The sequence below is a fragment of the Monodon monoceros genome, unplaced genomic scaffold (assembly GCF_005190385.1).
Source record: "Monodon monoceros isolate NGI ecotype Baffin Bay Population unplaced genomic scaffold, NGI_Narwhal_1 Super_Scaffold_8, whole genome shotgun sequence".
Taxonomy (NCBI): Eukaryota; Metazoa; Chordata; class Mammalia; order Artiodactyla; family Monodontidae; genus Monodon; species Monodon monoceros.
Genome location: NW_021703785.1, coordinates 13,352,286 through 13,380,280, shown reverse-complemented (window position 1 = coordinate 13,380,280; position 27,995 = coordinate 13,352,286). Strand labels below are relative to the sequence as shown.

At 39.5% G+C, this 27,995-nt stretch overlaps 1 protein-coding gene and 1 pseudogene across 1 annotated transcript in view; both read left to right on the top strand.

Annotated features, from left to right (window-relative positions):
• The window catches only part of HS6ST3 (heparan sulfate 6-O-sulfotransferase 3), a 652,782-nt gene that overhangs the window by 478,807 nt on the left and 145,980 nt on the right, over positions 1 to 27,995 (top strand). The window lies entirely within an intron of this gene.
• LOC114888366 lies at positions 22,626 to 23,334 on the top strand (annotated as a pseudogene).

Below are 27,995 nucleotides of genomic sequence, written 5' to 3'. Positions count from 1 at the left end.
GCAGAAATGAAGAGCAACTGCGGAAAGCAAAGTAAATCTCAGCTTGGTTCTGGAACAAACAGCAAACAGTTCTGTTTGCTAAAGGATAAAACTTTTCGTCTCAAAGCCCTGAATTAACAACCAAAATCTTTGTTGAGCACTTACTGAGTGAATCTAGGATGCTCCAAAACATTTGAGAGTGAAGACTCTAGAAAAAAACTTTAAAGTTGAAGAAAGTTTTGAAGCCCATTAGTCTATTACTTCAAATCAAGACATGGGCTGCTCCAAGAAAGGGCTGGTGTTAAAATTCTGACCCTGTGGCATCTAGTTTTCCATGCTTCCAAACACCTTTGATGACCTGTGACCCCAAGTGTACGTGTAAATGTGGAGGTGGGTGCTATTCGTGGCAAGTGATGAAGGGAGAGTTTCCTTGGATTCTGCATTTCCACCTTAAGACTTGCTTCATCTATCATTTTTTTTTTGTATTAGAACAGTTTAATTGTATAACACTTTTTTTTAACATCTTTATTGGGGTATAATTGCTTTACAATTGTGTGTTAGTTTCTGCTTTATAACAAAGTGAATCAGTTATACATATACGTATATTCCCATATCTCTTCCCTCTTGCGTCTCCCTCCCTCCCACCCTCCCTATCCCACCCCTCCAGGCAGTCACAAAGCACCGAGCTGATCTCCCTGTGCTATGCGGCTGCTTCCCACTAGCTATCTACCTTACGTTTGGTAGTGTATATATGTCCATGCCTCTCTCGCGCTTTGTCACAGCTCACCCTTCCCCCTCCCCATATCCTCAAGTCCATTCTCTAGTAGGTCTGTGTCTTTTTTCCTGTCTTACCCCTAGGTTCTTCATGACATTTTTTTTTCTTAAATTCCATATATATGTGTTAGCATACGGTATTTGTCTTTCTCTTTCTGACTTACTTCACTCTGTATGACAGACTCTAGGTCCATCTACCTCATTACAAATAGCTCAATTTTGTTTCTTTTTATGGCTGAGTAATATTCCATTGTATATATGTGCCACATCTTCTTTATCCATTCATCCGATGATGGGCGCTTAGGTTGCTTCCATATCCTGGCTATTGTGAATAGAGCTGCAATGAACATTTTGATACATGACTCTTTTTGAATTATGGTTTTCTCAGGGTATATGCCCAGTAGTGGGATTGCTGGGTCGTATGGTAGTTCTATTTGTAGTTTTTTAAGGAACCTCCATACTGTTCTCCATAGTGGCTGTACCACTTCACATTCCCACCAGCAGTGCAAGAGTGTTCCCTTTTCTCCACACCCTCTCCAGCATTTATTGTTTCTAGATTTTTTGATGATGGCCATTCTGACTGGTGTGAGATGATATCTCATTCTAGTTTTGATTTGCATTTCTCTAATGATTAATGATGTTGAGCATTCTTTCACGTGTTTGTTGGCAATCTGTATATCTTCTTTGGAGAAATGTCTCTTTAGGTCTTCTGCCCATTTTTGGATTGGGTTGTTTGTTTTTTTGTTATTGAGCTGCTTATAAATTTTGGAGATTAATCCTTTGTCAGTTGCTTCATTTGCAAATATTTTCTCCCATTCTGAGGGTTGTCTTTTGGTCTTGTTTATGGTTTCCTTTGCTGTGCAAAAGCTTTGAAGTTTCATTAGGTCCCATTTGTTTATTTTTGTTTATATTTCCACTTCTCTAGGAGGTGGGTCAAAAAGGATCTTGCTGTGATTTATGTCATAGAGTGTTCTGCCTATGTTTTCCTCTAAAAGTTTGATAGTTTCTGGCCTTACATTTAGGTCTTTAATCCATTTTGAGCTTATTTTTGTGTATGGTGTTAGGGAGTGATCTAATCTCATACTTTTACCATCTATCATCATTAAAATGCACGGCAAAGGGTATGGAGAAGAAAAGTCAATTAGAAAAGGCTTGAAACAGAATGACTTCTTTTGTGTCACCAAATACTAATTAAGAGTTTTTAAGGCTAGAGATTTGGGCTCCTTTGAAAATCAACCTTCACCTAAAAATTAAGCCTCACTTTTTATATCCTAAGGGAAGAGAGTCTCTGAAAACTTGGTTTTATCCATTCATTCATTTATTCATTCATGTATTTATTAAACAATATGCATGTGTGTCTCTGACACAGAAAAGGTCTTCAAAGACTTCCTTATTGCCAAAGCTATTGGACATGACTCTATATTGACTTCACCACAGTGGGGCATTGACACTGTTTTCTGCCTTTTCTATGAAAATCTCTACACATTTTGCAAGTCCCTGAGCCTTCAGGGCCTCACACTCTCTTTGCCTCACATGCAGGTCTCTGAAATGTCCCCTCATCACCTTCAGGGGCACCCACTCCCCAGCTCACCCCTTAAATGATAGTTTTTCCCCAAAGATTCCCAGCTACTGGGTCTCTCTTTTAACAAGAGTTCTTCGTGGGAAATCTCATCTACTTTCAAGGATAATCTCAGCTCCTATAAAATTAGGAGTCACGTAGTTTAATCTTAATCCCTGACACTTCCCTGAGCTTCAAGCTCATATATCTCAAGGTCTAATGAGTACCTCAAGCCACTCACTTCCTGCCTCTAACCCAGCACAATGTCCTTCCCATTCTGCCTTTTCAATAGTTCTTGCGTAGCCTTACTCTCAGCCCTAATACAGGCTCCCATGGTCTTTCACCAAGATGATTAAAATTGCCTCCCAGCTGGGCTCTTTGTTTTCAATCTTTCACAAAGAAAAGCCAGCCCCTTTATTAATTTCCCAGTTTGAACAGTTTAAAGCATAGATATGAGCCTGTTTCCCTTAGGGTTGAACTCTTTCAATATCTACTTTCTCAAAAATGATAAGGTTAAAAACAATCCTTGGTTACCTGGATACTGCCGACCTCTCTGGTCTTAATGGCCTGCTATTCCCAGCCTGGGCCTTGAAGTTTGCAGGGCCAACTGCATAGCGTTCTATGCCCTCTTGACTCTGTTGATACTGCTACCCATGCCTGGAACTCCCTCCCCTCCCTGCTAGTTCTTGACTTAATTCCTATTTCTTTGCAGGGCTCAGCCCTGGCACAGTCTTCTCCCAGCGGTCCTCTTGACTATACCACCAGGATTACGAACCCATCTGCTGTGTTCCCTTTGGCATCTTGGTCATACTCGATGTAACCTCTAGTTGGCTTGTGCATAAATGTTATGCTGATGCATGCATGTCCCGACTAGACTCTAAGTTCCTCAAGGGGAGGACATTCTATCTCTGGAGGAGGCTCGGTGCCTAGCACAGAGTAGGTGGACAATAAATGTGTCTTGACCTGACTGCCAGACTCCTTGCTCTAGGCTAGAAATATGGAGGTAAACATGATATTGGCTCTGACTCAGAGAGCCCGCATCAGACAATACCTAGCAAATCCACACACACACACAATAAGATATGAGATGCACATGGGATGTGGAACCCGCCAACTTAGCCTGGGCGGGGGAGAGTAGAGGGAAGGATCTAAAAATACTCCTCAAATGAGGCAAACCTTTAACTCTTTTCTTCACTTATCCTCTTCTGCACTTTTACTTCTTCAGTTAAGGAAACACAATCCCTTAAAAACCTGACTGAGAGGCAGAAGACTACTTCATCGATGGACTGATGAAATCCAAAGCTTTCCCTGCGAGCTGTTCCTTTCATCTGGCTTCCTCAAGTGTTGAAGCCAAGAAGAAAGTACACTTGTGTTTGCCAGGGACTTGCAAAATGTGTTCCTGACTGGCAAAACACAAAAATTTTTAAAAAGTGAGGAAATGGTACAGCAAGCACTGCCATCTGAGAGTAGCAAACAGGCTCACGTTTGTGCAGAAATTGGTAGAAACGCACTTATTGCATAGTTAGTACGTGCCAGATAAGAGAACTCCATGGCGCTATCGCCAAATGTCACTTTCAGATACGCGCTCTACACCTAGCGACTTTGGATGAAGTTGCGTACGCAGAACTGAGGGGAGAATTTGGCTCCAAGTGTGCAATTTGGCCATGGCTGCAGCTCTGAATATTGAGAAAACGACAGCATGCAATTGGAGGTAGGGTCTTAGGCACATCAGCTGGATTTCTCATCCTATCTCTTGGGCCCCCTTGTGCCTGGAACACAATGTGAGCCATTTTATTTACTTTCGGTGCTTTGCGATGCCAGAATCACAGCATCCCAGACCTGAAGGGAAGCTCAGCATATTTTTCTGAGAGGCCCTATTGCTAGAAACTCAGGGTGGAGTTGACACAAATCTAGTGAAATGAAAGAGCTCTCTTACCCTCTCCTGAATCCCAGAAAGCAGTGGCATTTGGAAAATCGTGTTCTAAACAAGTTGACAAGTGCAGGAGTTCGATAGAAGCTGGTTATGAATTTATATATATTTGAAGATTTCTGCCCTCCTTCTTCTCTGCTGTTTGAAGATAAATTGTATTCAGCTTTAGGGAGCTTAGTTTAAATAGCATGCATGTACACTGGAGGATTCTCTTTAAAAAAGAAGAAAAAAGGAGACGTTTTAGAGCCATATTGGTTATGAACAGTAAAATAAAATAAAATAATGAATGAAATTGCATTTTTTGGTTGCCTCCTAAAAACTAGAAGAAGAAAAAAATTTTGGCAAGTTATGATGGTGGACTCAAAATTTGCCAGTGCTTAATGAATTCAGAGGTTATTATTACAACTACTGTAGCCTTACATAACTCTGTGTCAATTTGCACTTTATTAATAGAAGAGGGGCCCGGCTGGGACTGCCTTTATGTCAGATATGAAAACTATTTAGCTTACCAGATTGGTATGATAAACAATATTGGAGGCATGGAGAAGTGGTCTCTGTAAGAAGCATAGGGCTTCCCTGGTGGCGCAGTGGTTGAGAGTCCGCCTGCCGATGCAGGGGACACGGGTTCGTACCCCGGTCCGGGAAGATCCCACATGCCGTGGAGCGGCTGGGCCCGTGAGCCATGGCCGCCGAGCCTGCGCGTCCGGAGCCTGTGCTCCGCAACGGGAGAGGCCACAACGGTGAGAGGCCCGCGTACAGCAAAAAAAAAAAAAAAAACAAGAAGCATATATCAAACACCTGATATTCTGTGTTTTCCATTGTGTGGGTACAGAAATATTTCTTGCCAGAAAGATGATAGAATTGAGAAATTATAGCACACATTTGTGGAACAAATACAGATTAACTTTGAGGTCTTGGACAGGTTCTTTCATCTCTCTTATCCTCAGTTCCTTCATCTGGAAAACGGGGATAATTACCTCAAAAGCTTATTCTGTCAATTTACTAGGATAACATCATGCCTGCGATGTTGTGAATAGTTCATCCTGTTAGTTTGTATTTCTATTAAGGCAGGAAAATTAAAGTATTAAATCAAGGCAGGTAATAGATGGTGATTAAGAGCAAGACTTAGAAGTTACATGCTCACTGGCTCAAATATTTATTGAATATGCACCAGATGTCAGGCATTTGCTAGATGCTGAATGTTTGATGGTGAGTGAAAATGTGAGTCCCCTGCTCTTATGGAGTAAATAGCTTCTGGAAAGAAGCAGAATAAACAAGTAAAGAAACAATAATGCAATCTCCCTTCCTTCCAAAATGGTAGTGCTTTCTTGGAGAGCCTCTTTTTTTTTTTTCAAAGGCTGGGTTAAAAATCTCATCCTTGTTTAGTTTCTGTATGGTGTTTCCATGGTGACTGAGAAGGGTGCCTTGTAGTGGGTAAACAGAGACCCTCCTGTGGTTTATAAGACACTTAGGGCTGTTGGGGGAAAGAAGGTTGCCTGCAGCACACTTATCTCCTGGGTGATAGCTCTTATGACTTACGAAGGGAACACCTAGTTGTGTGGCATCAGTGAGCTAACACTTGTAGCTTATTTATTTCTTAGTGTTACCAACCACCTGGATTTTCTCAGGACTAAGAGAATTCCAGTGCTTGGGACTATCAGTGTCAACCCCAGGAAAGTCTCAGGCAAACAAGAACAGGTTGCTCACAGTACTTATATTATCCACTTGTCTGTCTTCAGACCCAGAATTATAATTTCACATTGTGAAAAGTTTTATGAAGAAAGAGAATAGGATGCTGTCAGAGTGAATTATAGAAGGGACCTTGTACAGATCGGGTGGAAACGTTTACCCTGAGACCTCAAACATGAGAAGAACATTAATTGTAGCTCCTACCTTTGTTTCCTATTAACTGTTCAATCTTAGGCAAGGTATATATCCCTCTTTACTATAGTTCCTTCGTCTGCAGTAAGTGGATATTCACCATACCTAACCGTACTTCTTATACCTAATCATATCATACGTCATAGGATACTTTTGAGAATTAAATAAAATAATGCTTGCAAATCACTTAAAAGATTCCCTGGCCATTGATTTTTAATTCATTACATTTTAGTAATATACATGTACAATTATTGAGGCTTGTTTTTTGGCCTAACATATGGCATATCCTGGAGAATGTTCCATGTGTGCTTGAGAAGAATATGTATTCTTCTGGTGTTGAGTAGAGTGTTTAAAAAATGTCTGTTAGGTCTATAGGTTTATAGTGTTGTTCAAGATTTGCATTTTCTTGAGATCGTCTACCAGTTGTTTTATCCATTATTGAAAATGAGTTATTGAAATTTCCACCTATTGTTGAATTGTCTGTTTCTCTCTTCAATTCTGTCAGTTTTTGGTACATGTATTTTGGGACTCTGTTGTTAGGTATATGTTTATACCTAACATGTATGCTTATAATGACCATATCTTTTTGATGGATTTACCCTTTTATCATTATAAAATGTTCTTATTTGTTTCTAGTAACAATTTTTGTTTTAAGGTCTATTTTGTCTAATGTTAGTATAACCACTGAAGTTCTCTTTTACTGTTTGCATGATATATCTTTTATACTTCCAATCTATTTGTGTCTTTAAAAGTGTGTCTTTTGCAGACAGCATATAATGGGATCCTTTTTTTCTTATCTATTCTGCCAATCTCTTTCTCTTAATTGGAATGTTCAGTTCACTTATGTTAAATAAAATTACTGATAAGGTATGATTTACATCTGTCATTTTGCTATTTGTTTTCTATATGTGTAATGTCTTTAATGTTTTTCTCATTACAACCTTCTTTTGTATTACACAGATATTTTCTAGTGTATTATTTTAATTCCTTTGTTATTTCTTTTATTATATTTTCTTTGAGTGATTGTCTTAGTGATTGCCCTGGGGATTATAATTAACACTTTAATATATAATAATCTACTTTGGATTTATACCAATATAATATCAATAGTATACAAATCTTTTTTCCTATAGTCCATTTCTTCACCCTGACTTGTGCTATTATTTTTATAGAAATGATATCCTTATCCATTGTGTGCCCATCAACACATATTTACAAGTATTACTTTATACAGTTGTCTTTTAAATAAAATAGGAGGAAAAATGAGTTACAAGCCAAAAACCAAAAGTTTATACCATCTTTTGTATTTACCTATATAGGTACCTTTACTAGTGCTTTTTTGTGTCTTTATGTGGATTCGAGTTACTATCTAGCATCTTTTTATTTCAGCCTAAAGGGCTTCCTGTAGTATTTCTTGTAGGGCAGAAAAGCAAGCAAATAAATGCTCTCAGCAAGCAATAAATTCTTCACAATTTTCATCTGTGAATATCTTAATTTCTACTTTAGTTTTTTTTTAATATATAATTTATTTATTTATGGCTATGTTGGGTCTTCGTTGCTGTGCGCGGGCTTCTCATTGCGGTGGCTTCTTGTGTTGCAGAGCATGGGCTCTAGGCACGCGGGCTTCAGTAGCCGTGGCTTGAAGGCTCCAGAGCTCAGGCTCAGTAGTTTTGGCACACGGGCTTAGTTGCTCCTCGGCATGTGGGATCTTCCCGGACCAGAGCTCGAACCCGTGTCCCTTGCATTGGCAGGCGGATTCTTAACCACTGCGCCACCAGGGAAGCCCCTCTACTTTAGTTTTGAAGGATAGTTTTGCTGGATTTAGAATTCTTAGTTGACATTCTTTTTCTTTCAACATTTTGATTATGTCATATCACTGCTTTCTGGCCTCCCTGGCTTCTGATGAGAAATCAGCTTATTGGTTAGTCTTCTGGAGGATTTCTTGTATATGATGAGTCACTTCTCTCTTGATATTTTCAAGAGTCTCTCTTGGCCTTGGGCTTCAACTGTTTGATTATGAAGTGTCCAGCTGTGGATCTTTTTGAGTTTATCTTATTGGACTTTATTTGGCTTAGTAGATATGTAGATTAATAGTTTTCCTTAAATTTGGGAAGTTTCAGCCGTGAATTCTTCAAATTCTCTTTCTGCCCTTCTCCCCTGTCCTCTTCTCTCCCTCTGGGACTCCCATTATAAACATATTAGTCTGCTTGATGCTCTTAGGCTATGTTTATTTTCCTTTAGTCTTTTTCCTTTCTGTTCCCTAGACTAGGTAATCTCAATTGGTCTATCTTCCAGTTCACTCATTTTTAATTCTGCCTGCTCAAATCTGCTGTTGAACTCTTGTAGTGAATTTTTCATTTCACTTATTGTACTTTTAATCTCCAGAATTTCTGTTTGGTTCCTTTTTATAACTTCTTTAGTTCCTTGACCTTATTTATCTATCTATGTATTTAGTTAGTTTTAATGTTTTTTTTTTTCAGTGGGTGGGCTGGCAGGACCCTTGGAACGGAGGCATCCTGTCCCCTAATTTCAGTGGGTAGGCTGGCTGGACCCTTGGAGACTAGGCATTCTGTCCCCTGATCTTGAGTGACCTTTGGAAAATGTCAGGCCAAACGGAAATTTACACAGGCGTCCAGGTGATTCCAGAAATGCAGGGCGCCCGGCCTCTCATCCCCCGTGGCGGCGTGGTGCGCGTGTTCGTGTCTCAGGGTACACGCTTGGGTCCCCGCAGCCCGCTTTCGGGAGGGAAAGCGCAGCGGGCGCCCTTTCGCGCGCTCGGCTTGAAGGGGACCGGCCTCCGGGGGACCCGGCGGGGAAGCCGTGGCGCCTCGCCCCCGCGCGGGTCTGTGTGTGTCTGTTTGTGGAAACCGTGTCGCGGCCGGGGGCGGGGCGGGACGCTGGGACCGCCCGGGTGCGGATGTTGGCTCCGGGCCGTCCTTGACCATATTTAGAATAGCTAATTTAAATTCATTATTTAGCGTTTGGCCTGCCTCAGGAACAGTTTTTCTATTGATTGTGTGTATGGACCATCTTTCCTTGTTTCTTTGTCTCCTACTTTTTGTTGAAAAGTAAACATTTTAGTTAATATAATATGGCAGCTCTGGAAATCAGATTCTCCATCCTCCACAGGGTTTGTTGCCGTTGCTATTTGTTGTTTGTTTAGTGACTTTTCTGAACAAATTCTGTATTCTTTTTTGTGTGTGGCCACTGAAGTCTGCTCAATTATCTTAATGGTCAGCTAATTATTCAACAAAGACTTTCTTAAAAGCCTATAATTAGTAAGTCCCCCAGTCTTTGCCAAGGGCTCTGTGTGTGTAACTGGAGAATACCTTCAGCACTCAGCTGGGCTGTTGCTTCCTAGCCTTCATTTTCTGCTTGCATAGAACCTCAGGTTTAGCAAGAGGTTAGTGTGTTTAGGCCCACCTGAGCACGCACACAGTCCTGGCCGGATGCACAGCCGGACGCACACGCACGGGCTTCTCGATTACCGGGAATATACTAGGGATTTTCAAAGCCTCCTATGGCCATCTCATTCCCCATCTTTTCCTTTTAAGCTTTTGTTTAGCCTATTGTATTAACTGTTACCCACTGCTTCAGGGAGTTGCAGTGCTAAACAATTGCCTCTGATTTATTTCCGACACCCCCGGGAAAAGGCTTTTTTGCATAGGGTGAGATTCAAGTCAGCTCATTCAAAGACAGTCTTGCAAGTGGGATCTTTCCGGGAACCCGCAAGACAAGTCAAACAATGGCCGATTCTCTAGGAATGGGGCTTTGAAGATGCTTCAACCCCATTCTGCCCCTTCCAAAGGCTGCCAGACTGCTGGCTTTAGCTGTGATTGTGGCTCTTGGTTTTCAAGGGTACTGCAGATCGGAGCACAGGCTCCCGACGCGCAGGCTCAGTGGCCATGGCTCACGGGCCCAGCCGCTCCGCGGCATGTGGGATCCTCCTGAACCGGGGCACGAACCCGTGTCTCTTGCTTCGGCAGGCGGACTCTCAACCACTGCGCCACCAGGGAAGCCCAAGCTTGCTCTTCTTAATGAAATTTATCCTTTTTTTAAAAAAATGCTCTATGAATTGCTGCAAGAGTTTGGCTAGTTTTGGGAGTTATAAAAATGTCAACTTTGACAATTTTGGGCAGTGTTCTCATTGATTTCATAAAGAGGAGAGGCTTTTTGGATGTCCTTACCAGCATTTTCACTGATGCTACCTCTCACTATTGAAAGACTCGGTAAATGGTGTTTAGTGTTATCAGTTATTAGCTTAACAGCCTCATGGGATGAATATCATTATTATTATGTTACAAACGATTATGAAGCAAAAGGTAAGCAAAATATTTGGTGTCTTCCGTCTCTTTTTGCTGCACTTTTCCCATTTCACCTGCCTTACAGTAAGGCTCCTCATCAATGTCTGTCCTCAGAAAAGGATTTTATATTAATCAGTTTTGTCAGATTAATCAATTATATGGATTTCAGGTCATATGTTTCCTCTTCCTTTGATGTACTGAGTCAAAGCATCTCTTTTTTCTTTTAAAGGAATTTGAAGCATCAGTGAGAAAAGTGGAATTTTGATTTTAAGGCAGGGAAGGCCTTGAGATGCCTGAAATAGCATCACATGGGCAGGAGACGTTAATCATTTTAGTGGCTCTAGTTTGGAGTCCACCATTGCCCGTGGGCCTGGAGATCTGCCAGGGCTTATGTGGGATGATTTAGGGCACTGCCTCAGGGCGGTGGTGTGCAAAGAGCAGAAGCAGCATGGAAAGCTGATTGACATTTTTGGTGGGATGTTGTGAGGACTGGCTTTGTAACAGGTGGCTAGCATACTCCAAATAGGATGCTAAAATCAACAGCAGAAACCCATGGCTGTACCTTAGGATCAGTAATGTCATAGGAGCATCTTACTCAAGAAAACAAAATTTTCAGACACCTTGTTTGCTGGTTGATATAGCAGATAGACAAAACATGCTTCAGAAAAGAAATCTCTGGAATTGGTTTTCCTCTATGGCTCTTTCTGCAGAGATGACATACTTCCATAAATGGCAATCATTTGAAGGATGATCTCAAAGAAGATTCTGTTTTAGGTAGAGGAAAGATTCTGCCTTATAACCTGGATCAGTCCTATACCAGAAATACTAACTGTTCATTTCTAATATATGTGCTTCAGTCACTGGAGATAAACTGTGAAGAGATTCAGAAACCTGAGACTTTTTTTTAAAAGAAATATATTGCTTAATAGGATTCAAGCATCATCGTGACACATCTGAGCATGGGTTAATAACTCCGCTGCTAAATACTCTCACTGTCTTGGGAGAGTAATAGTGCAAAGGTGGAAATTCAACACCACCTAGGTATAAACTAATGCCAGGTGTGTTCTTGTTGCCTTTTCTGTTTTTTGCTTTGTTTTTGCTTTGCTTTGTTTTGGTTTAGGAGAAAACATCAAAAGCCTGCTGTTAATCTGGTATTTGACATAGACCTATAGAATCATAGGACTTCAGAAATAGTTTCATGAATGAGGAAACCAAGGCTCAGGGAGTTTGGGTGACTGTCTAATGGAATTCATGAGTCAGAGAGCTGGACCTTAACTCCATACCTGTGATACCTCTTGTCCAGTGTTGGTTCCATGTTACTGCTCTACCTCACATATTCCACTTAGGTGAAATGTAATATTGAAGTGAGAATACCTGAACATGTGTGGACATCTCCAGAAATGTGTTTGACCTTATTAACTGCACTTTGGTTATAGTATTCTTACCATGTGAAAAAATTCAAGCACATCTAATAGAGAACATCACTTACTGTGGACACTCTGTTGACACCAGTGCAATCTGTATTGAACTACTCTCCTTTAGCTCATAAATAAATATATTTGGGAATGATGATTCACCTTGATTGTTGGTTTTGAAATTAACTCCAATGCAGGCAAGAGAATTTGGACTCCATTTACCTGCTTAAAAGGGATGAAATGCCAGGCAAATTGTTAAGAGAAGTTCTGTGGTTTGTTGTATTTGCAAATAGTTTAGAAACAATTTTACAGTTTACTTCCCTTCTAGTTTATTTTGTACAATGGTCTACGTGGAACCAAGTGACCTTTCAGATTTCTTCAAAATCTGTGATTCTTGATGGAATGCCATTGCGAAGAGGACTTGTTACTAATAACCAAGATGAAATTCAACAGACTCAGAAAGATGATCTCATAGCAGAAGAAACTTAAGATTTTCAATGATACAAAGGGTGACACAGAGGAACAGTAATAAAATGCCCAATTTAGAGGGTTAAAAAATAAGTAATGTAGCATGTTATGCATTGCGATTGTAAACTGCTGAATTGGCATTTACTGTGACAAGAGTCTCCAATTTACTGGATACGTGTCATTGGAATTTGCCCTTTCTTTTTATGTGTCTTTCCATGATGAATACCAGTGCTGGGAAATGAAGAGCTCTTACCCTTTTCATGATTTGCTGAATGCTCACGAACTTGCCAATTGATGCTTCTATAATTTTTGCCTCAAGGTCACCTGAGGGGACAGAGTCATCCAAACAAGGTCACTGACTCTGTGGAAAGTTAATAGTTGTTTCTTGAAAAGAAAAGTCACAGAAAACTTAGGACACCACGGATATAATTACTATAAGCTGGAAAATGAATTAAGAGAATGTTTTCTTTTAATAATGAAATTCATTTAAAATGTGATAAATACTGCTTGGACAACTAAGGTCATTTGGTCTGCTCTCAGTAATTCAGTTAGGAGAACTCTGAAAGCAGTAAGTGTGTGGTAGGTGGGAGCTGTAAAAGCACTGGACTGTTGATAATTTGAGACTTTCTCATCCCTTTACGCGGATGAAAGTGGATCAATTATGTGAACGCTCGGGTCTCCGTATCGTCCTCATTTCATGTATAGGCCTTGAGGGACGTTGCTCAAGGACCCCAAACCGTGAGGCAATGCTCTTGCTTTTTGGAAGAGGGTCACTGTCTTCAACTTGATTCTTCAAACCAGGAAAAATGCAATAACGGGCTTTGTTTTGTTTTGTTTTTTTTCTTTTCAAGTCATAATTTCAATGTCCTGAGAACATAGAGCCCTTTTGAATCAGAGCAGCTGCTAAGAACTAGGGCAAACATTCAACAGCAATTTGAGAAAACATTTAGCATTATAGCAAGCAGGGACTAGCTGAACTTTCCTAAGAGTGTAGACCCAAAGAGCATGTGGGTTAGGCTTCTGGTGCGTTTTCCCCTAGATAGTGGAATTCTTAGATTTGGGTAAGCTTCTCTCCACCCTCCGGCAGACACTGGGGGTGGAATCTAAATTTAGTTTCGCCCAAAGCAAATCTGCTAACAGTGTTCATGTTTTTCAAATGAAAAAAATTAGAATACATGGCTTGACAATTACAAACACATTTATGAGGACAGTGAGATTGTCCTGAAAATTTTTAGAAATGGGATTAGCATACATATGCTGTACCTCAAAGCTAAATAAAACTTTTAAAAAGTCGTATCATATGTCTGATTGTTATAACATATGTCTAGTTATCTATAGCATGATTTGTTTCTAAATAATTAAGAATTAACCATCAGCTTTTGATTCTGTTCTTCTTTAATGAAGTTAATTGCACACACACACAAAATATATTATCTCTTTACCACCTTTTTTCTAGTGCCTTTTCCTAGTATTAATCAGTGTAATAGGCCTATTGGCTGTTGGTGCAATGCCTTGTACCAAATGTCAAATGACCTTAAAAAACATGTTTTTGAGCACATCTCGGAAACCACATTGACCATTTGGAAAGTCCAATGGTATATGTGTTGGAGTATTTAGATATCCTGATGACATTTTATTTTAAGGAACCTTTTATTTTAACGTTCTGAACAAGTGGGTTACCGTTAGGGGTTTGGTCCAAAGGCTGAGGCTGGGGTGAGGGATACCTGAAACAACCAGGAACAAAAAGGGTACAGGAATGAACGCTGAATCGCAAATCAGGGAAGTAGAACTTACTTTAAGTCCAAGAGCGATATGGATGCTTGTGTGGAAACAGGCAATTGAACTAATGGGGCAGAAGACCGAAATACAAGAATGATGCTGGAGGGCAAGCAAAATGTAAAGGCCAAACCATGGCCAAAATAAGCCTGAAGGGCTTGTGGTGTGTATATATTGGCCTGCAAAGCCGTGCTGTCGTGAGTAGGTAAGTCTGAGAAAGCTATGTAATAGCGGTAGATAGCTCCACCTTCCTGATGTGTCTTAAATTCATTCTATCTCTATCCGTTCAATTCCTACTATTACCAAAATCCCTGTTATCTTGAGTCCGCGATACAGGGACAGGCTGTTCTTTCTGCTACCCCCTCTCTAGTCCATCCTTTATCTCAGTTCTGGACTCACAGTACTGATCCTGTCACTCTTTCCTTTGAAATTCCTCGAGCGCCTCCCATTGGCGACTGGATTAAGTCCCAACATTTTAGTCTGGAATTCAAGGGTCAACTCCAACCCATATTTTGAAACCTCTTTCTCCCTTATTTCCCTATGATCAATCATTTATTTATTCATTCAACACATATTTATTGAACTCCTAGCATGTGTCAGGAATGAACAAAAGTGTTTTATCCTAAGTGTACATTCACCATTCCCTAAGTCCACATTATATGTTCTTATCCCCAGTTCTTTCCTAATGCCATCTTGTTTTTCTGGAATGTTCTTTTCCATCCCACTTCTTTTATTTATTTGTTTGTTTGTTTGTTTGTTTTTGGCTGCGTTGGATCTTTGTTGCTGCGCGGGCTTTCTCTAGTTGCAGCGAGCGGGGGCTACTCTTCGTTGCGGTGTGTGGGCTTCTCATTGTGGTGGCTTCTCGTTGCAGAGCACGGGCTCTAGGCACGCGGGCTTCAGTAGTTGTGGCACGCGGATTCAGTAGTTGTGGCACACGGGCTTAGTTGCTCTGCAGCATGTGGGATCTTCCCGGACCAGGGGTCTAACCCATGTCCCCTGCATTGGCAGGTGGATTCTTAAGCACTGTGCCATCAGGGAAGCCCCTTCATCCCACTTCTGACCGTAGAAGTCATATTTATCTTTCAGTACTTAGTTAAAATGCCTTGTCTTCCCCATTATCATCCCGGACTGAATTAGTAATTGCCTGTCTTCTGACCTAGACTCCGCACAGTGTCCACATCATAGACCACCTTGTCCCTCTTGCTGTCCCTGGCATGGCTTCCTTGCTGCACCCTCCTCTCCAGGTGGGTGAACCTCCCTGTGATTCCTCAGCGTGTTATTCCTCCCTTCTGGCGGGCCTGGCTCACATTTCTCTAATGGCTTGCAGAATTCTTACACCTTCTCCAGCTATTAAAATTAGCTAAAAAGCATCTCCTTCAAGAAACAGTTCCTCATCTCCTTCTACCCTCAGACCATATAATAATAATCCCTCCTTCCTTCAGGTCTTCTCAGCATCTAGTTTCCTCTCTGTTAGGGCACTTGCCTCATACTGTTCGGTATGCAATGAGTTGTCTATGTGTCTTTTCCTTTATGCAGCTTGGAACTCATTTGGACTATGGAAACCAGATTCTCCTTGGCTCTCTTTCCCCAGCAGCATGTGGTCCGATTCTTTGTTCATAACAAAGTCTTTAGTAAATTTTTGTGGAATGAATGAATGCATACTTTTTTTTTTTTTTTTTTGCGGTACGCGGGCCTCTCACTGTTGTGGCCTCTCCCGTTGCGGAGCACAGGCTCCGGACGCGCAGGCTCAGCGGCCATGGCTCACGGGCCCAGCCACTCCACGGCATGTGGGATCTTCCCGGACCGGGGCACAAACCCATGTCCCCTGCATCGGCAGGCGGACTCTCAACCACTGCGCCACCAGGGAAGCCCAGAATGCATACATATTTGGCTCCATATATTACTGTCATGACACACATCAGATATGCAGAAGCTTAATACCTGGTGTATAGTCTCAGGAATACATATATATATTTAATTTCATATATATAATTAAATTCTACTAGTATATATAATGCAGTCATATAGCCTCTCTCTATATATATATATATCTATATTTATATATATGTAAACACATTTGTATGTATATAACTGATGTATATATATAATAGTTATATACATGCATATTTGCATGTGTGTGTATATATTGTATGTATATAATTATATAAAATGGATAAAATTATATATTTGGTATGCAGTCCAATTTATATATATATATATATATATATATATATATATATATATATATATATAAAATTTGGTATGCAATCCAATAACAGAAGCTTCATACCATCACCTTCCCTTGGGCTAAACGTATCGAGGAAGCTCTCTCGTTAACTAGCAGGAAGTACAGGCAAGACGGTGTCATGGCTATCGAGTGCAGGACATGGGCCACGTGTGTGAAAGCAGTGACACATGTCGGCACAGGCCCCTTGGAGTCCTCTTGGCGCAGGAAACATGCTGTGAGCTGTGAGAGTGTCCCATTGACCTCCCCAATGGGGAGGTCACTGTGCCTCTTGGGTCAGCCCCCTTATTCGTTACTAACTGTCTTTTCATCTTGGGAGCAGCTGTCTCTCCAGGAAGAGATTAGACCTTCTGGAGTGTTGGGAAAGGTAGGGCTGGGGCATACTGGATGCTCTTCTGTGTGAGAAACCCACTTCTCTGAGTATGAATCAAATCCCCCTCTTTCAAGCACAGATAATCCACTCCCTGCCAATCAGTCTTCACGTCATCAAGTCTCCATCTGTGGTCTGAGTATCTATGGAAGAGATGCTCAAACACACTTTTTGCTTCCTTGCCTTTCCCGTTCTATTCCATCTCTTGTCTACCCTTTTCTGTCCCTCCCTTCCCTCCTTTCCTTCCCCCTTCTGTTTGTCTGTCTGTTGCTTTCTCACGCTTTGTTTTTAAGGTGGGACTCTGCGTCGATGTACTTGGTACACACAGTAAAGAGCTGATGGTTAAAGTAACCATCGTCACTTTGTGTTGAATTGTTGGTGTACAGCCTTAAGATTTGAAAGCATCTCACCTGTTTGTTCTTGACTGTACAGTGCCTTAGAGCAAATTGTTTTCTGTGTTTCTTTGAAGGGAAGACTAAATGCAGTCAAACAGATACTTAGTGACTTTGGATGCGAATTACGCATCCAGTCTTTGAGGAACTTTGTGGGGATACGGGTTCTGAAAATATTGCTGCCGTCAGCAATAGCGCTCGTAATTACTCTAAAACTGTAAATGTAAAAAGGCGTTGCTGGGCTATCTTCATCCTCCTGTTTGCCTGTCTTTTAGAAATGCCATTAAAAAATGCAGCACTGATAAAGGAAACGGGGAGGCTTTTCTTATGGTGCTCCAAAATTCCAATCACATCATAGTAGTTGTCAGTGAATTGATGACCAAACTCTGATGGCTGACTGTTTGCTCTGCAAGAAAATAGAAATGCTTTAAACATTTTTTTTAATGCCAGTACTATTTGGTGTCTTGTGTTTGCTAAAATCTTTTCTGAGGTGAATGCAAAGGCAGGGGAGCTTCACATTTTTATTCATACCGGTCTTGAACCAAGAGGATTGGAAAACACAATTGTCTGTTCACTGTGGATTTGATTCTTGTCTTCCACTCCCTCCCAAAGAAACAGAGGTTGGATAGTAGGCAATGTATAAAATCTTTTGAAATTTTTGTTTTTAGTAGTACCACTTGCAAAAAATAAATATCCTAATGGAAACTAATGAAGTCTGTAGTGAACCAGACTCTCTATGGTTTATTTTTAATCATTAGTGTAAGAACAGACATCTCATCTTTATCTTTTACACATCCTAGATGTGCCTATTCTGAAAGCTATCGTTATTAGAAAAAAAACTAGAGTTAACCTGTTTGAAGTGGTTATTCAATTTGACAAGGTCAGTACCAATTTTTCCCCGTCAGGAGTTCAGGGAACTTCTTGGCTGTCTTGGCCGGCTTACTAGCAATTTTTGTTATTTTTTGAGGTGTGTATCAGTGGAGGGAAAAGATCACCTGAGCCCTTAGGACACTGTTAACGTTTATATTTTCTCTCTGCCAATATCTGTCAGGGGAGAGCAAAATGACCATCTTAGTTCTTTACTTCATGCTTTTCAGTTCAACTGAATTCCTCAATCTAACTCACTTATAATGGCAGGGACTCGAGAAACTGTGACCCCACCCCTGACAGTGGGTGGGTGGTCAACTTTTCTTAAGGAGGCTAAATCAGGGGACGTTTCACATGTGTTAGAAAATGTGCTTCAAAGTCAAGTTCAACGGGGAATACCAAAGTACTTGGAATGCACACGATTATGGCTCATCTCCAGGAGGATGAATGCCATAGAAGACATCATCATTTTGAATTCTTACTCAAAACTTGTGAAGGAGCTGTTAATGGGAGGACTGCTGATTTTTGCTTAGGTTTTTTCATTCGTATCTATGCCCAAATAGTCAGTCTTATTGGAAGCCTGTATAAAAGAACTACTCCTTTCAGTTACAAGATTGTTCAAAGACCCTCTGGTATATCTGTGATGAGCCTTCTCCAGGAAGAAAATCCTGATTGTGCGCTGAAGAATATTACTACAGCTAGTGCTGTGGAAAGCCGGACATTGGTGATAAAGGGTAAAATGAAACTCTACCCCAAACCCACAGCTCATGCTCCTTCCATACTGACCAGATGTGCATTTTGTCCCCGGAAGTTGGGTGGGGATGGCTGGGGAAAAACGGCGAGACAGTCAGACCACAGTGTGATAAAGAGTAGAGATGCGTCTCCTAACCTTGTGTACTTGTCAACCTTCTGTCGGGCTGCTCAGGTCTCTCTACATCTTCTGAGAGGAGATCCTGCATCTCAAGAACAAAGGAGTGAGCTGAGCATAGTTTATTAATATTTCTGTGTCTTTATTCATAAACTAAGGGAATTATGAAGATTATCTTTGAACATCTGAAAACAGCATTGTTAAAAATAATTCATGTGAATATTTTTTAAACGCAAGGAAAGTCAATTACGGCCATGGACCTAGACGGCAGGTACAGTTTAAAGTTATACGCTAAGTTGAGCAGAGCACAACGCTGATGCAATTAGTGATTTATTCCCCAATAGTGCTTTCCATCCATGATTTCTCAGGATGTTTTACAGTATCCCAATTATGTCACATACCCTTTCCTTTATTAAGGGAAATGTCATTTTATTTCAATCACAAATCCTGGTTAGATTCTCCAACAGACTGGAGGTACTGAGAAACTAGGACTGATGTCTGTGCTTCAAGCTTTAGGTGAGTTCTAAACCTTAAATTTCAGAGCAAACAGATTGGTTCTGTGTATATTATGCCTAAAACAGTCTCATGGTTGCTTTAAAGCCACATTTGGGATGCCTTTCCACTGGGTGCCAGTTGTCCAAACCTGGATGTTTCATGGCAAAATGGATTATTCTGACTTCCTTCAACTGTGTGTGTGTGTGTGTGTGTGTGTGTGTGAGAGAGTGACTGTGTGTGAGAGAGAGACAGAGCGGGAGAGAAAAATGCATGTGTCTCTGTGTTTTTTTGAGACATACCTCAAGTGGCCACACTAATTGCATTAGTGTGGCCAAGAAAAGAAGAAAAGTAGACCCCAACCAGCTCTAATGTTTATTCAGCACAAACAAAAAGACATGTTCTTCCCTTATTTTTAGTTATTGCAAAGCAAAGTTACAAACATAATAAGGATTATGTTAAAAAGAAAAAGACATTATCTAGAACGCTCACTTTTAAGATGTTAATACAGGAACAGTGTGCCCAGATGTATTCTGTTATCATTATTTCAAAAGAAATGTCTTAGAAGTTTGAAAAGTGCTTTGCTGTGAGTGCTGGAGGTTTAAAGATACTATTGGTGACTTTTGCAGAAAGAGCTTTCATGAAGAAGCCGCCTGGCAATGGTCACGCCAACACCAAAAGTATTCAGTGTAATCTTTTAGACTCTTACCTGTCTGTAGATGTGAAAAAAGAAGTGAAGGGAGGAAGATGGGAAAGTTCTGTTCAAAGTTACCATCAAAGCAGTTGGGAAGGAAAAACAGCACACCTTAGCTAGTAGCTGAAGTCAGACTTTTACAGAATAAAAATTAAGAGGCACTGGCCATAAGGAGGTACATTGAAGCTGAAGCGACACCTGACTTTGTAGTTACATATAACTGTCACCCACATCCATATCAACATTATCAATAGTATGCCTGTTCCTGCTGTTCATATAAATGGAATCAGACCGTATGAACCTTTTTTGGCTTCTGGCTCCTCAACAAAATGTCTATAAGATTTATGCTTATTATTTCATCCATCATTAACTTGTTAAATTTTAATCCTGTCTACTGTTCTATTCTATACCACGATTTACTTATCTCTTCTTCTACTGATGTTATTTGGGTTGTTTCCAGTTTCTGGCCATTATGAATAAGGCTTCTGTGGATATTCTTGCGTATGTCTTTTGATAGATATATGCACTTGTTTCTCTTGGGTGTATGCCTAGGGGTGTGATCGTTGGATCATAGGGTAAAGGTATATGTTGCTTTAGTAGATAATGGCAACAGTTTTCTAAAGTTGTTGCACCAGTTTAGTTTTCCTTCAGCAAGATATGAATGTTCCAGTTATTCCACATTCTTGACAACAAGTGGTATTATCAGTCTTTTGGGTTTAGCTACTCTAAAGAGGATGTAGTGGTATTGCATAGTTATTTTAATTTGCATTACACTGATGATTTTATTGAATGTGCCTGTTTAAATCTTCTGTTCAATTTTAAAAATTGGTTTGTTTGTCTTTTCCTTATTAGTGTGAAGGAATTTCTGAGATATACTATGTATAAGCTTTTTCGTTGGATATTTGTATTAGAGTTGGCCCTCCATATCCGTGAGATACGGAGCGCTGACTGTTCTTTGGCTGTTTAACGGACTTGAGCATCTGCCGACTCTGATATCTGTGGAGGGTCCTGATACAGATCCCCTGTGGATACCAAGGACCAACTGTATAACTATCTCCTCTCATTCTTGGATTATTTTCTTCATTCTCTTCCTGGTGTCTTTTGAGAAATTAGTCCTTAAATTTAATGCAATACAATTTCTCATTTTTTCTTTGACGTATATTAATTTTTGTACTAATTAAGAAATAATTTTCTACCCTAAAGTATGAAAATATTCTTTGTTTTCTTCTAGAAACTTTGTGGGTTTTTTCTTTCATACTTAGGTTCAAGGTCCATTTCATGTTAATTTTTAAGGATGATGTGAAATACTGACACAAAGTTCTTTTTTTTCTCATAGAGATATCCAGTTGCTCCATAACCATTTATTGAAAATAAATTCTTTTCCTACTGAATATTTGGCATCTTTGTCATAAGGCAGTTTACTCTATATGTGTGCGTCTATTTCTGGACTATCTATTCTGTTTACACACAGTCTTTTGTAAATTTTTTCTGCTTGTATATTATGGTTATATTCTCATGATAATGATATTCAACACAGTACCTTTCAATGGACAGGATTTAATTTATAGATGCACTGAAATTTACTTAATCCCTTATGGCTTTTGAACTCAATTATTAAATTTTTTTTCTTACACGTACTGAACCATTATGTACCCTTGTTCCATACAAGTGCAGTAAGGCTAGCAAGGGAATTAAATTTTTAATGAAGAGAACCTCTATTGTATAGTGTGAAGTATATTAATACAGCATCAGAAGAACTGAATTCCAATCAAGATTCTGCCCCTTATTAACTGTGCAGAATAGGTCTCAGCTGTAATTTGGGTATAATAACACCTCCAGAATTATTATAAGAATAAAGCCTATTAATGGACATGGAAGTGCTTTCAAAAATGTAAATTGTTATAAAAACGTTTTTGTTACTGATAAATAATAAATGTTCGACAAACAAAATCATGTTAGCTTAGTTGACAGACATAAAATCATTTTAGCCTGTTCATAAGAAAACAGACCTTATCTGGGACAAGCCTCTAATTCAGGAGAGATCTCCAGTCTTCAGGAACTTCAAATTGTAGTAACCTTTTAAGTATTAAGTACTTACCCTATCTCCAAAATTGGAGCCCTCCTAAATCTGTAATTGTTGGGTTAATCAAATAAATGATTTTGAAGTTTCAAGAGGAACTTTGTGCTCCTTTTCATCCACCTGATGAGGCATGGTAGGTAGACTTGGCAGCCTAGATTGCAAAAACAAATGAAGGTGTCTCAGACATAAATTCAAAGACCTAGGAAAATGATGAGAATAAAACAGTCCATACATTTAGGATGGTCGGAGTCAAATAATTATGTGTTGGGCTTCCCAGGTGGCGCAGTGGTTGAGAGTCCGCCTGCCGATGCAGGGGACACGGGTTCGTGCCCCGGTCTGTGAAGATCCCACGTGCCGCGGAGCGGCTGGGCCCGTGAGCCATGGCCGCTGTGCCTGCGCATCCGGAGCCTGTGCTCCGCAATGAGAGAGGCCACAACAGTGAGAGGCCCGCGTACCACACACACAAAAAAATAATAATAATAATTATGCATTGCTTGGACACTAGCAATTTCAGCAATGGCATTGCAGAAGGATGGTCCTCTTAGACATTCTAGAATGGTCTGTAGGAGACGTGATGACCTTGACATCTTCAGCTTGCACAAGGTGGAGCTCAACAGAGATGTGTCTGCCTCTGCTCATCCCAAGATATTTCTCCTCACACTCAGCTCATTGGACAGCTCTCAGTCCCACCCGGCTGAGGTTCAGAGAAAAATGGATTTATTCAGTGTGCTAGTCCCAGCCCTGGGACATGATAGTCAACTCAGTGTCCTGCTGTTGTATGTCATCCCATGGAAATAATAACCCAAGTGACATGGAAACAGTGTTACTTTCTAAAACTTGAATGATAGGAATTGGATGCAATTGGATTCACAGAGAATACAATATATTATTACATGTATTTTGAAAGCACAGACTTTGGGAGAAGAGTATGTGTTACTGGGAGCAAGAAGACAAAGTATCTACATGTGATGTTGGCTGTAAAGAAGCAATGAGTCATAACTGGCAGGTTATGAAGAGTCATGAAATTGTTAAGGGTAAAAGTGAAAGACCTGCTCTATTGCCATCAGTCACTTACCTGGTTGATAATATTGTAAGCAATAAGAAAAAGTTGCATTCTCCTTCAATTTCAGTGAAGGAATATTAGTATAAATAGTGAAATGTTTTTAAGTTTTCCTTGTATCCTTAGAACTAATAGGGTATCTGAAGTCATCAAAACCACAGTGAAAGAAGACAAAAAGTGACTAGAAACTCAAAATCATCCATCTCTGGTCTCCCAGAAGAGTTAAACATTGAATTCCAAATTTCAGAGTTACCTAAAAGAAAATGTATGCAAACTTTCCTAAGAATACAGTGTTGAAATTTCTGTATCTCATTACCTAGTCTTACAATTGCTTGGTTAGGGTAGATGGTGTCTTTATTAGCTTCGTAATTTAAACCTTTAAGGTGCTAATTAAGGAGAAATAAATCAAGTTTTCTTTGCCATTTTGTGATGTCTATATGCTGTCTAGAAGAGATGCAACTTAGATGCAAAAACACAAATAGCTTTAAAGTAAAGGCTGGAAAAAGATATACCATGAAACAGTAACAATAATGGATCTGGAGTAGTTATATTAATATAAAGCAAAATAAACCTTCATATATTAATATTATTAGAAACAAAGGGAGATATTTCATAATGTTAAAAGGGTCAATACATTAGAAAGATATAACAATTATAAATGTATATGCACCTTATAACAGAAACCCAAATGCTTGAAGCAGAAACTAACAGAATTGAAAGGAGAAATAGACAATTAAAGAAGTAATAGTTGGGGATTTCAACACTCCACTTCAATAATTGATATAACAAGTAACTCAACAGAAAATCAGCAAGGGTATAAAATACTGAACAACATTATCAACCAATGTTACTTAATTGACATTATTGCACATTTCACTCAAGGACTGCAGAACACACATTTTTAGAATGAAATATTCTTCAGAATAGACTATAGGCTGAGCTGTGCAATAATTCTCAGTACATTTTTAAAAAACTAAAATCATGCAATTGTTGTTTTCTGACCACAAAAAAAATTATATTGGAGATCCACAATAGAAGGGAATCTGTGCCAAATATTTGGGTATAAATACACTTCTAAATAACCCGTGGGTCAAAGAAGAAACCAAAAGAGGATCAAAAGTTGTTCTGAGTTGAATGAAAACTAAAAAAAAAACAGATGAAAATTATGGAATGCAACTAAAGCAATGCATAGAGGGAAATTTATAACTCTAAATGCTTATGACACCAAAAAAGAGTTTCCAATCCCAATAACCTAAGCTTTCACCTTTAAAAAACTAGAAAAGAGCAAACCAAATCCAAAGTAATCAGAAGGAAGGAAATAATAACGATTAGAGCAGAAAATTGTGTTTACAAATTACCAAAATGGACTCAAGAAGAAATAGAAAATCTTGAGACCAGAACAAGAAATCTAATTAGTAATTTAAAATCTTCCCACAAACAAAAGCCCATGTCCTCTCATGTCTTAATTAGTGCATTCTATCAAATATTTAAAGAAGAAATATCAGTTTTTATAAACTGAGAAAATGGATGAAGAGGGAAGAGTTCTCATTTTTTTTTTTCGGGCCAGAATTACCCTGATAACAAAGCCACATAAAAACATCACAAGAAAACGACAGACCAACATCCCTTGTAAAGTTAGATGTAAACTGGGCTTCCCTGGCGGCACAGTGGTTGAGAGTCAGCCTGCCGATGCAGGGGACACGGGTTCGTGCCCCGGTCCGGGAGGATCCCACATGCCGCGGAGCAGCTGGGCCCGTGAGCCATGGCCGCTGAGCCTGCGCGTCCGGAGCCTGTGCTCCGCAGCGGGAGAGGCCACAACAGTGAGAGGTCCGCGTACCGCAAAAAAAAAAAAGATACATGCAAACTCCTTAACAAATATTAACAAAACAAATTCAGCAACACATAAAAAGAATTATGTACCATGAGCATGTGGGATTTATCGTAGGAATGCAGAGTTGGTTTTACATCTGAATATCAACCAATGTAATAACCACATAAATAGAATCAACAGCAGAAACCACGTGACCATCTCAATAGACACAGAAAGCACATCTGACACATACCTTTCTGGTGGGGATGCACAGTGACACATCTACTTTGAACAACATTTTGACAGTTTCCTAAAAACTTACGTAACCTTATCACACAGCGTTGTAATTCCAAATTCCACTCCTGGGAATCTACACAAGAGAAGTAAAAATATATGTTCACACAAAGAATTGTAAGTGAATGTTCACAGCAGTATTACTCATAATGGTCCAAAACTGGAAACAATTAAAATGCCTGTGAATTTCAAAATGTGGTGTAGCCATATAATTGCTATTCAGCAATAAAAAAGGAACAAAATACCAATACATACTACAGCATGAATGAACTACAAAATCATTATCCTAAGTGAAAGAAACCGCACAAAAAAACAAATCTCTATATTCTTTGATTCCATTTATATAAGATGTCCAGAAAAGGCAAATGTATTGAGACAGATACTGCATCAGTGGTTGCCTGTGTTTGGGGGTTAAAGCAGGATTGAGTGCAAACAGGCTCAAGGGAATTTTTTAGAGTTATGGAAATGGTCTAAAACCGCCTTGTGGTGATAATTGCCAACTGTATAAATGTATAAAAAATCATTTAATTCTACATATGCAATGGGTGAATTTTATAGCATGTAAAAATACCTTAATAAAACTGTGTAAAAAAGAAGTGTCAGCATTCTCATTTGTAAACAAATGGATATACACAACATTCTTTGTGTGTGTAAGAAATGAAGCAATTCATAGAAACTGCTTTACACAGTGCTTGACCGAGTTAACAGTGAATCAGTGTTGTCGTCACCATATCATCATCTTTACAGTGAGTCTAACCATCTGTCTTCAAGACCCTAGTTGCTGAGCCATGCAGCAGGAAATGCCACCCGAGTCAGTGTAGATTGGTAAGGCTAAGCATTCATAATCTAACTTTGGCTGAATGCTTGATGCTTTCTGGCAGCTCTGGACTCTCATTTATTACCTTCTTCCATTCTCTTCACTAAGCTCTTCAGAACCCCATCTCCTTTCAGTCACTCATTCTCACATGTAAATACCACCCTCTTCCGAGTAGAATGTCTATGAAGGGATCTCCTTTGAAAATATTTCTGCATCTGCAATGATCTTACAGTTGTCTTTCCTATCACAGTGTCAGAACTGTTCCTCCTCCTTTTCTCGGGCAGCTCTTGCTTCCGTGCCCTGGATCAAGTTCTTTGAAATCCTCAGGGATCTTATTAACATTCTGTCATTAACAAATAAAACCAGGGAGATCTCTGGCGGCCTAGTGGTTAGGATTCTGGGCTTTCATCGCTGTGGCCTGGGTTCAGTCCCTGATCAGGGAACTGAGATTCTGCAAGCCGTGAAGCACGGCCATAAATAAAACCAAACAAAACTATTTGCCAACCCAAAACTCTTTTTCAGTCTTCACTTATCATTAATTGATGTATCCAACAAATTTTTATTGAATGCCTGCATTGTGTCAGGTACCCTCCTAGGGATGGGAGACATGATGGTCGGAAAGAAAGAAATGGCCCCTGCTTGAGCTTACGGTCTAGTAGAGAAACAGTAGTTAAAAATAATTGGAAGATGAATTAACAACTTTAATTATTAATTAATACAACCAAGGAAAAATGAGAGAATACTAAGAGAACATGGAATAGAAGCTCCAGGCATAGTTTACTGAAAAAGTTATATTGAAAATGAATTGTAAAGGATGAATAGGATTTAACAGGCAGTTGAAGATTTAGGAGAGGGGAGTGGAGAAAGAATTCCCAGCAGAGAAATGTACAGATATCTTGATGCCAAATATATGAGTATTGCTTGGCTTTGGGACTAGACAGGCCTGATTTGAATCCCAGTTCTGCCACTGACTTTATGCCATGGTATGGTTATGAGCATTAAGTGATAGAACCATTCTGAAGATCCAGGAGTACAGGATAGTCTTTCTATTCTGCATGGATAATTTAATGCTTAACAGACAGTCTCTTATTTAGTCCTCACATTGTTCTAGGTATTATTTCCTTCGCTTTGAAATGTGGGATCGGAGATTGATAGGGCTTGAATCACTCAAGGACACCGACTAGTAAGTGTTAAGACATTTTAAACTCAGTCTTTTGAATAAGTTATGATAATGTGATATTGTTATATAGCAGGTACTCAATGTTATTTCTTTTCTTCCTATTCCTTTCTTTCACACTTTCCTTTGATCTGACAGGGCTATCATCAATTCATTGGACTAGATCACATTCATGCTGATTCTTTTTTCTGGTGTGCCTTTCTTTCCAGTATTTTTGCTAAATTAAGATTTTAATACTGTTAAAATAGAGCTATGGTTAATTTTCAAAGGGCTGAAGATATTTTCATTTTTTCTTTACCATCGCTGTTATTTAATACCACAGTTATAATGTTACGGCAATATTTTTAGCTTCAGCTTCCTTATTTCTAATATAAGGGATTTGAACTAGATAATAACTATGGTCATTTCCATTTCTAACAGTCTGTGGATGCATACTTCTGGTCTTTCTGTGTAACTTAATTTTCAAAATTTTACTTTTTATCATGTAGTAGCTATATTTTATGCCTTCATGAAAATAAGTAAATGAAAGTCATTTCCTCCTGTTTCAAGGTATGTCATTTGTAGATAGGACACGGCATCTACTTTGGTTGCTTTTTTATGTGGAATAAACTTATGAGTCAAAATTCACACTATAAGACATTTAAATTGTCTTAACGTTTATATCAATACATTTTAATTATATAATGTCACCTATGATAACTTACACCACTGTATTTGCCAAATTTTTGTTATGTAGGATGTCAA